Source organism: Denticeps clupeoides, chromosome 3 (assembly GCF_900700375.1).
Source record: "Denticeps clupeoides chromosome 3, fDenClu1.1, whole genome shotgun sequence".
In the NCBI taxonomy this organism is placed as follows: Eukaryota; Metazoa; Chordata; class Actinopteri; order Clupeiformes; family Denticipitidae; genus Denticeps; species Denticeps clupeoides.
Window position 1 is genome coordinate 16,637,638 of NC_041709.1, and position 10,857 is coordinate 16,648,494.

General features: G+C 40.9%; 1 protein-coding gene across 4 annotated transcripts in view; it reads right to left on the reverse strand.

The window, feature by feature from the left end:
* pitpnm2 (phosphatidylinositol transfer protein, membrane-associated 2) overlaps positions 1-10,711 on the reverse strand; it is a 41,763-nt gene extending 31,052 nt beyond the window's left edge. The window contains exons 1-2 of one of the 4 annotated variants that reach the window (XM_028970933.1): positions 10,065-10,261; positions 9,440-9,711 (exon numbers count right to left, since the gene is read on the reverse strand). The gene's annotated coding sequence lies outside the window, so the exon portion shown is untranslated. Of the gene's footprint in view, positions 1-1,826; positions 1,906-9,439; positions 9,712-10,064; positions 10,262-10,524 lie in introns of those variants that run through there. The other 3 variants (XM_028970934.1, XM_028970932.1, XM_028970935.1) reach the window with 3 other exon arrangements.
* Between the last annotated feature and the right edge of the window lie 146 nt (positions 10,712-10,857).

Here is a 10,857-nt window from a genome sequence, read left to right on the forward strand (position 1 = left end):
CTAAATAAATTAAATTATTAAAAAATGCATTACATGCATATGACAGTACTCCTAATAAAGACACTCAAGCAGTGCGGTGTAATTAATTCAGGCAGTGGTGAATCATCAGACAATTATATTCTAAGATTAAATTAAAACAGTAAAAAACATACACACACGCACACACAGCCAGTCCATGTCAATGATGAGGCAACAACAAACCATACTGCTAATAATCCAGACTTGTTACATTTTCTTTTTTACCTCAGACTGATGAACCCAACATTAGTTCACATCTGAGCATACGCACAACACGATTTATTAGCCACAATCACAACAGCCATAATGCTACTGGCTGATCAATCAGAATCTCATTTTACATGCCAGCCATGTGGTACTGGACTATTGTTATAAAAGATAAATGGGATTAAATTAGCATAGAAACACAAAAGGTAGAATGGGTCAAACAGAGGTTCAGTTGAGTGCTCAGATGGTGTCATGTTACTCTACATTTTCTCACAGTCACATCACTTTCTAATGGAGTGACGAATGTAAATGATGCCCTCATGTATCAAATACATGTTATGACAACATTACACCACTGTATCTAGAAGATCTTGACACTTGGATGTCGTTTAGCAGCCATTCAAACTACAGACAGACATAATTTAATCCACAGGCCCCTAAAAACCATGAGTCAGCAGCACAACCATCGCTCATTTGCCTATGCAAATCTTCACTAGTGCAGATGTGGGCTCAACAATCAGATTGCTAACCATTTCTGAGGCACCAAATGCCTGGACCACCAATGCAATTCAGTAGAGAAAACAAAATATTGTGAACATGCTCATTGTCCCAGGTCCTAAAAAACATGGCTAAAAAATGACGACTGATGTCTCTCACCATTTGCAAACTGGTCGCGGTTTGTGGAACTGAATGCAAAAATCAATGGTAATGGCTGCTCCCGACCCTGTATAAGGGTAACTCTACACAGGCACTGCAACGTAAGAGAGGGGAAGTGAGAATGTGGTCTGGTCTTCCAACAATCCGGGACTGAAGCATCACCAACAGTTTAATACTTTATCACAATGGTTCTGTGTGTGTGGAAAAATTTAACACAACAGCATACGGCAATAAATGCACTTCAAGTAAAGGAAAGAAAAACATTTCTTTCTGTAGCTCTGTCTGTAGATCTGCAAATGAAAATACTCAACATGTTCCTAAATCCTAATAAAATAACGAAAGACAAACTATTCAGGGCAACTGATTTAAAGTTTAGCAGGAGATATAAATATAAATGCATTGTAAACATTTAACAACCTGGAATCATAGTCAAATGCAAAAGCATCATGCAGTCAGGTCGTAGCATTCAAATACACTCTTTTGTTTTTCTTTTTGGTTTCGGACATTTTACAAGAACTTCCACTGACTTCACACATCCCACAGAAGGCATTTTACTACTTTAATAGTTTTTTTTCTAAATGCATTTGGGCATTTCATTACTCATTCATTTAAAGCCACTGATTACACAAAACCCAATGTGAACCACAGACAACAAGCAATTCTTTTGCTTATTTGAACTGCTGTAAAATAAAAAAACATTTAAAAAAAAACATTTATGAATTTGTATGCTCTATTAACAAAATCCTTGATGACAATGACATTTCACAATTCCTGATCTTCAACCTGCTGCTCTTTCAAGCATACCTACCTCAGCAACACTGACCACAGGTCCCCATGTCATCATCATCAAAACACAGAGAATCTGCCAATGTGGCTTACAAAAGGTCTCAAATCCACCGCTTTGCCAGAATGCAAATAAAATAGATTTGTTTTTTTCCTTTTACCTGTGAGTACCTCAGCGCAGCACATATATTCCACTCGTCTGAGTACGACGTACATTCTTATTTCAAAATGTAAGCTAGCACTTGCCACTATGCATTGATACTGCAAGGGACAGTCCACAGATAGTAAAATAAACAGACCATCTCTCTTTTCTATTTCCCTAGAACCTCCCCCCCACCCCTGTGTTGTCTTGCATCTCCACCTCTTGTGGAGCTATAAAGAACTGTAACCATGGAGATGCAAAAGGCTGGTCTGGGATTGGCTGTTACCGGTTTGATGCATTTTACTCAGGGACAACCTCCACACCAATCAGGGCTGCTCTTACAGTCACTAATCCATCCCTCTCCATTTATGGGTCCCACTCATGGGTTTATCCAGCCAGATTCACGAGCATGGAGACTGATGTGTGTGACAGGGCATTCATATCTATGAATATGTACATGGCATGAATATGTACATTGTGTCACCATCTGAACACAGTACAATGCTGTAACAAAAACTATGTTTTTTTTTTTGTTTTTTTTTAAATTTCAACACACATTACACAAGATTACAAAAGGGCACATTTAAAAGGACATGTTAGAAGAGCACAAAACAAGGTACCATAAGTGTGATTTATCCATCAACATAGCTGAGGTAAAGAGTCAGTGCAGGGATTGTCGAAACCTAACTACAGCCTTCAGTCAACCAAAAAACAACTCTACATTGTATTGTAATACGTATGCTCATTCAAATAATCAAACAGTGAAAAAATATACAGAAATGTCATCCTTCTCAAAAGGAGAAGTATAAATGTTAATTTATACAATCAGTGCTTGGTCAGAGTGGAAGTATTCAAGGTAATTAAAAAATAGCAAAAACATAGGCCAATAATCCTATAAATGAAAGAAAATTAAATAATTTCTGATGATTTTAATACAGAAACATCTTACACCTAATCTTTTGTCTTAGACACAGGCTATGCTTGTAAAATTAAATACTATTTATGCCCCAACAATTTAAGTTTGTGTGTATAAATCATGGCTACACATGGTAATGATGGAGCCACGAAGGAAAAGAAAAAGCTCACTGATGTTACAGTATGCAGTCCATCACTCATACTCCATCAGCAGGTCTCAGTTAACACAATCATCCATCCAACAATAGCAATCTGCTAAATTTAATTTATTTTTAAATCCTCTGTCTGGGTTGAACTGCAGACACATGACCCTCATTCAAACACTGCCCCTTGCTTTCACTGGGCCCGTACATGACCAGTGCTGAGCTTATCTCTCAGCAACAGAAGCTAACATATTGCTTCTTTGTAGGTCTCAGCTATATTAAAAAAAAAAAACCTTTTCCACTCACTGTACAAACATACTTCCTAGTATTGAAGTGCAGGTACTTTGTGGGGCCTGATCCCTTTCCAAAAATAGATCCACTGTGTCACAATGGGACAGAACAGGTGCAACTCTACACGCTGCGAAAAATCTGACCATATCTGATGTTCAATGGCATCTCCAAATATCCCACAACAATCTGATTTAACATATTTACGAACATCCAATCATATAAATGGGAGGCCAAAACACAATGCTTGAAAACGAAAACAAGAGTATATTTGGACAATGGATATCACCCACAGATGTATAGAGATGTAAAGAAGCTATAATTGTACTGTATATAGAAACACATGAATGATATACAGCCTAAATAAATTTAAAAAAAGGTCTATGGACTGACGGCCTTTAAACCAGTCTTGTTTTCTATAGTAACCAGAGATTATAGTTAACTATGTTAACCATGAGATAACTAAGAGTTATAATGTACAGGGTCACTAGACTAAATAAACTGGCTACAGGGAGCAGGCGGTGCTCAGTGAGACAAACGGCTGATGAGAAAAGGAAGTTTATTTATAGAGCCGGCCAGCTGATGGCTGCATCACTCCACTGTCTTTCGTTTCTTTAAATTACAGTAATAAATCACTCACCACAAGGGGATTTGAGCTCAGATAATCGCCGGGCACTCACCTCATCAAGAGCCACCACTCAGTGCTATTAAAAAGAGGTCCTTTAGGAAAGCTCAATTTAAAAAGTGTCACTGATTTTTACCCCCAACTTCCAACAATGAAAAAGGGGCAATCACATATGATGGTAGAAATCCTCGAAATGTTTGAACTGGAGACGTATTTTTACAATTCAATTAAAAAAACCTATGTATACGGTTTCAATCAGCCACAAATATCCTGCATAACAAAAGGAATTTCCCTAAAAAAAAAAAAAAAAAATCGACGAGCATATTTAAACTCACAAGATTTGAACAAACTTGTTTGGGCATGCCTTAGTTATCATTTTTAATGAATTGACAGACCTGTTATTTTCTTATGTTTAGTATCAATCCCACTGGATATGTGCCTAGTAAAGTAAGAATTTCTCTGTGAACTGAGCTGCATCGTAGATTAATTGTGTTGTTTGTGTTACTGTATACTGCTTATTTAATGCAGTAAATTAGTAGGTGATTGGTGTCTTTTTTAAGCTATTTGCAGCTCTATTCATAGTCACCATGTTTATCTGTTATCCCATTGCAGTGCCACACTGCAAACCAGCCAAATAAGCCCTGCTTGTAAGCATTATCGAGCCTATCGAAAAAGGGACAATGGATTGGCTCATTCTATGGCCAAATAACATGGTTATAAATGGATAAATGGATTTTATCTGGTGACCAAACAAGGAAAAAAAATGTTTAATCAGTTCACACACCAGAGAACAGTTAAAGATAGTGGAAATATCCATATGGCAGCATGGCTTTTATTTCTTGATATAAATACAATAAATATTAGCTTAATTTCAGCATTTGAATGCTATAGCTACATTTTTGAAGAAAAAGCCAATTTTAAACAAATATTTTAAAAATGCATTCCCCTTAATAATTCAATTATTTCAAATATTAAAAGGTCCCCCATTATGAAAATCCTTTGCATGACATTATTTAACATTAAATAATCTAGCCTGTCTATGGTGCTGCAGTGGCTAGAAATGGCGATATCTATAATGAGCGCTTTGGTCATTCTGCTTCTCCGTTCAGAGAGCAGCAGCTCAGTCAGTCAGATCTGGAATCCCTCCCCTTATGTTGTCATAAGGAGAAAGGTAACCTCCTCTTTCTCAGCCCACCAAGAGAATTTCCCACCCCTCCCCTAAAAAAGGAACTTCACAGACTGCCGTGGCTTGAAAATGTGCAAAGTATTGCAGTTGCTAGGTGATTGCCAGGGTGGTAGTAGCCTAGTGGGTAACACACTCGCCTATGAACCAGAAGACCAAGGTTCAAATCCCGCTTACTACCATTGTGTCCCTGAGCAAGACACTTAACCCTAAAATTGCTCCAGGGGGACTGTCCCCTGTTACTACTGATTGTAAGTCGCTCTGGATAAGGGCGTCTGATAAATGCCATAAATGTAAATGTAAATGTGATTGGGTGAAAAAATAGTCACAAACGTGTTGTTTTTAATTTCGTCACACGATAAAAGTGGCTGTAATTCTGCACCTCGGCTGAATTTTGTGAAGAGTCTTCAGATACAATATTAGGTGAACACTAAGATCTATATAAATCAAATTAATAAATAATCATAATAGGGGGGGGGCTTTAACAATAAAGCAACATTATGCAAACATTATACTCTTTCTGAAAAAAGTGAACACTGGCTAAACTGGCTAAAAACATGTAATTTAAATAACAATGTCAATATATTATTATTTGCATTATGTCAATGCTAAAATATTAGGTGTAGCAGATTACTTCTTTTTTCTAAGTTTAGCCAGTGTATGGATGCACATGGATGTTTAATGTGTTTTTCATAAGAGTAGTTAAAAAATACTAGTTTGCTGTAAATAGTTCTTTTTACTGTACTATAATGATACTGACAGCATTTTTGTTTGGTTTATGAGAGGATAAAATATTAGGTGTGACAGATTACTTCACTCTTAGGTGAAACACAACAAAAATACTCCAGTGTACTTTCTCCACTGTCAGGCTGTTCTGCTTGTCTTATGGGCTTTCAGTCATCACATTTGCTACCACCCAGCATAATCTCTTAAATATCCCTGATTGCTTTTTGATCGTTTCCAAAAACATTTGTTGTATATTTGGTTAATAAATGTGACCTGAACAGGTACTGTCCAGGGAAAAGAATTGTAGATTGTAGAACAAATTGTTGTGGGTAAATGACGAGGTAGGTTAGCATTAAGCGCATTAGCTTCAAATGGCACCATAAAGCCCTTCTGCACAGGAAAAACAGTTGGAGCAAAGTGATCTATGAATCAGGATGGGAGAAACTCGAGCAACGATGGCTCCACTGGTTATAATGCATTATCTTCCATTTCCTTCACGAGGAAATATTTAATTCCACTGAAAACAAATCCACCCAGTGGGAGAAATGTTTCCATAATTCATTTGCATTAGGCAATATTACAGGACAGGCAAATGCCAGCCCAAGAGGGGATTAGAGTTACAGAAGTGGCATATCATTACCTAAATGGCGGCCCATTCCAAAAACAAAATCGCTCTTTGTCCTGTTGGCCTTTCAAAACCATGTATCTGGTTTTGTTCATGCAAGTGAATGCAAGGCCTACACTGGTGCATTGAATGATGATGGCCATAGGAATGATGACGATGACCAAAAGGAAAGCAATTTGATACATTTTAATAATTCTGTTCTCTATGTTGAGTCAGCAACAATGTAGGAGACCCGTATGCACTTCATGCCCACTGCAGGACGTTCTCCACATTCTCTATGATGTTATGGGTTTCTTCTTAGGTGAAAATGGGTATGGTTGGAGTAAGAGGCAAAGCAGGACATGCAAAATCAACATAAAACATGCAAGGCAATATAAAGCATTAAGAAGGAACAAAAAATTGTCAAACTTAAAAGGAAAGGAAAGTGCGCCACAAACAAAACGAAACCCCTAGGTGTTAACTCAATTATCCATTTAACAGCACTTTGCCGAGTGGCAAAACTTAAGCTACGGTTTCCTTCACTGCTGGTTTGAAAGGAGCAGGAGTTTTACACTGGTCCAGTTAGCATGTAAACATGGATCCAGGGAGAAATCAGCATTCATGGAAAGGCGTGGCCCAGGTTGGCTTCAGAAACTGCAGTGTTGCTTGCTCTCTCTCTCTCTCTCTCTCTCTCACACACACACACACAGTCTAATACCATTAGTGTCTGGAAGGGCTCCAAATGCAAAAAGAAATATACAGGCTTGAAAATATACCATTTTGGTGACACATTGCCAGAGGCTGCCTGAGACACAGGCCTTTCTTCTCCACCCCTGGAGCCATTTGTTACAAAGATTAAGAATCTATTAAGACCAAACTGCCCATTTCCTGATTGCATTCATTAATAATGGGCCTCTTCTTTGTGGAGAAGACTAGTGCCCACGCACCGCCGCGCACACAAAACAAAATCTGTCACTGTGGAGATGGCGGCATTGATTCAAGGGTAACTCTTAAGTAAAGAAAAGCGTCTTCTGCTGGGGTGTTCTGTGACACAGCCTATTATAAAAAACGAAGAGCACGACTGTTGCGGTTTAATGAGCCACTGTGTATCTTTTACAGAGACGAGACTTCTAATTAAACAAAGCACTCCAAAGCAAGATAGAAAAACAGTTCTAATGACAGTACTACTATACGGACATCGTTCTTCACAACATTTTGAACAAAGAGTATAGATGAAATAGGTTGAAATCCAATGTCTTTTCAAAAGATCAATAGAAAATGTAGAAGATTTTAAATGTTTGAACTGAACAGATACTAGCATGGACACTTGTCCAGACTTTTCTAAGCATATTTCTGACATCCAGAATATGATCTATTGACATTTATATAACCAAAAGGAGGAGCCTGTAGGCTCCCGCTTTCCTCATTGTGGAGGATTTACACTACGCTACGCAATGCATCCGATGTGCCGTAGTAGCGCAATATCCCGCCTCCTCTTTGTTTACAGGGGCACGCGTGCAATCGCAGCTACCGCCACCATCTCCTGACCCCGGCCACGATGCGCAGATAAAAGCCTTTTAATTCAAGAAGTCAAGGAGTCACAGAGCTACGACCGCTCATCCGTCTTCAAATCTTCAATTCGTGTTTAATAAGACATAAAGTCATAAGGCATACAGACATAAGGGCAGACGTATTTCAGAAAGATGCAGCTTTAAGAAACGCCCCCACGGACGACTGAAGCGTGCAACGTTTTTACCGTGCCTTTGCACTGCGTCTTTAAGATGCAAGACACTGGATACGAAAAGCATGTAAAGAGATATGTCCACACAGAAGAGTAATCCATTTAGGGACCACTGGCAACATCAATATCAGCCTCTCCATGGGAGAATAGAAATGGCGATGCTATAATTATGTTCAACATTATGGGGGGTAATTATTACAACCATGCCAGGGGGAAAAGGGAGCAGCGTGGCACGTCCTGATGTGAAAAATAAAACCTATTTTGAGCAGCTGTGAAACAATTGGCCCAGGGCAGAGTGGAAAGAATTACGTTCTGTTGGAGTAGTGAGCCACGCAGCTTAACACAGAGCTGACAGGAGACCAATAAGGCTCTCATCTACTGCCCTGAGAGACAAAAAAATCCCACCCCCTCAGCCGGACGCTCCTCGGAAAAGCAGATTTTCTGCGTTCTGCTTACGTCCAATCACAAAGTGGCGGGTGTGTGCGGTTTTCTTAAAGGCTAATTGGCGTTCTAAACATTACGGAAACAACGTTGGAAATTACGTTTCCCGAAGGTACATATATAGTCCAGATGGGCATGCACATGCGGAGGCTCTACAGTACGATGGACCCACCACGTACATACGCGGATATACAACGATCATCTGACTTATTGATGAGGTTACTTGATCGCGGTCCACAGCGACCAGGGCTCGTTTTCATGGCTCAGCCGCGGGAAAACATGAACTTAATGCACCGTGCACCAATTATTCTACAGCGCAAGTCCAGTGCAAATCTTTCAGTCAAACTACTCAGTAGAACGTTTAGCTTTTTAAAAAAAGTATTTATCTGGTCGTGCTGGTGTCGGAAAGGTAATGGGTAAAGTGCTGTCTTACACAACACACCGACACAAACCTGAATTCCGAAACCCGGTCAAAGAAATCCCAACACAGCTCACACTGGCTCAAGAGCCAGGAAGAAGCTGAGGGCATCGTCAGCTAATTCTTTGTCCAACGGGCTGCTTTACATTTACATTTACTGCATTTATCAGTCGCCCTTACAGCTAAGTGCTAGGTGACTTGCTCAGGGACACAATGGAGTGGGGTTCGAACCCGGGACTTCAGGTTCATGGGAGAGTTCGTTACCCACTAGGCTACTACCACCAGACACCTTCATAGCAGGAATCACTAAGGACAAACCTAATCACTTTGGTATGTTAATTAGGTGGAGTAAAGCTCACATACACACACTCGATGCGGACCAGTCCTTACAATAAAAGGTGCAATTTGAAGCAGCAGTGTGTGTCACGTACGCTCCAAGGGCATCGTACGTTGATGAAACAAATGTGAAAAGAATCTATCACTGGATACGCTGCCCTCAAATTAGTAAATCTGTGTCGCCATGTTTGCAACACTGCGCGGAAACTCACCTTAAACCGTAAGTGTGTGTGCAAATACATTTCAAGCCCGCCCGACGAACAGGTTTGATCGAAAGTTTTCGGTGGGCCGTTACTTCTCACTCTGCTCCTGACAGGTAACAACCCCCGAATCCCAACAGGCCGAGCGTGAGTCACCGGGCCAAGGCGTCCCCACGCCGTCACGCAGACATCCCCACCGGGTTCTCGTGATCAGGGAAATTTTCCTCTCACCACTGCAGACTGACACGGGCCGCGTTACTGCGTTAGATGAGGCGCAGGATCACCTATGCATCATGACAGAAAGAAGCAGCTTGATGCAGGGACCACATTCAGATTCCACATGAGGCCACTGTCCAAAGTTTACAAGACAATTGATATCTATATATCTATATATCTATATTTAGTTGGACTAAGTTGCTTGATGCTTCTCCTCTAAAAAGGAGAAGCATGCGTAAAATCCCGAAGTACCGTGGGTTACCAAACCCACCAGCCTGTCGGGAAAAATAAATAAAAACCGATCTAATTCCTCAGCGGCATTTTCAGCCACAGTTCACTTCGCACGGAGAGCACCACGCAAAAAAGCCCGAACCCCGGCGGCGCTGCCACGCATTCATCGACCACACGCAGGGTGCCTTACCGTGAAAACGCCGCGGCGCCGGGCAACTTTTCAGTCCCGTGAGCCACGTAGCCGCAGGCGTCTCCTAGCAACAAAACCCGATTACACCCGAACGGCCGAGTTCGAGTTCGGCGGAATTCGAAATGGCGCAGAGGAGCTTGGCTAGCGGTGCGCGGCTAACAGCGGCTAATGTGTCAGGAGCGGCTCTCTGAGAGAGAGAGAGAGAGAGAGAGAGAGAGAGAGAGAAGATGGAGAGAGAGAGAGGGAGAGGGGGGGAAGATGGAGAGAGAGAGAGAGAGAGATGGCTAACCTGGCGCCTGTTGTTTTTTTTTTTTTTTTAAAGCCAGTCCAAGTAATTTTTTTTCACCAATAATAACCTGGCGAGATTAATGTTGCTGCCTGTGTTGTAAACACGAGACTGTGTGTCTGTGTGTTTTGGTCATGTTGAGTAACGCGGACCGGGCACCGGAGCACAACCTACCTGTCATCTTCTCCTGGCACGAAAGTGTATTTATTTGGCAGCTTCTCCGGCAAATACAGTTTCGCCGTTTACAATAGACTGAAATTAACCAAACGGGTCCTTAACTTTTTTTTAATTGTCCCCCCTTTTTAATGAAAAAGGTGCCGGTGGCGCACCGACCGCATGCATTTCTCAGCAGGCTGGCATGGTGCTGTGGGTGGGCGCTGTCCAGTGGCGGCGTGCTGCAATGGCAATTTTCCACTGAGAACGTGAGATCAACAAAATTACGTGAAATGTCAGCGTTAATGTACGGAAAATATTTTTACCAGATGCTGGTGTGACCTCACTCGCACA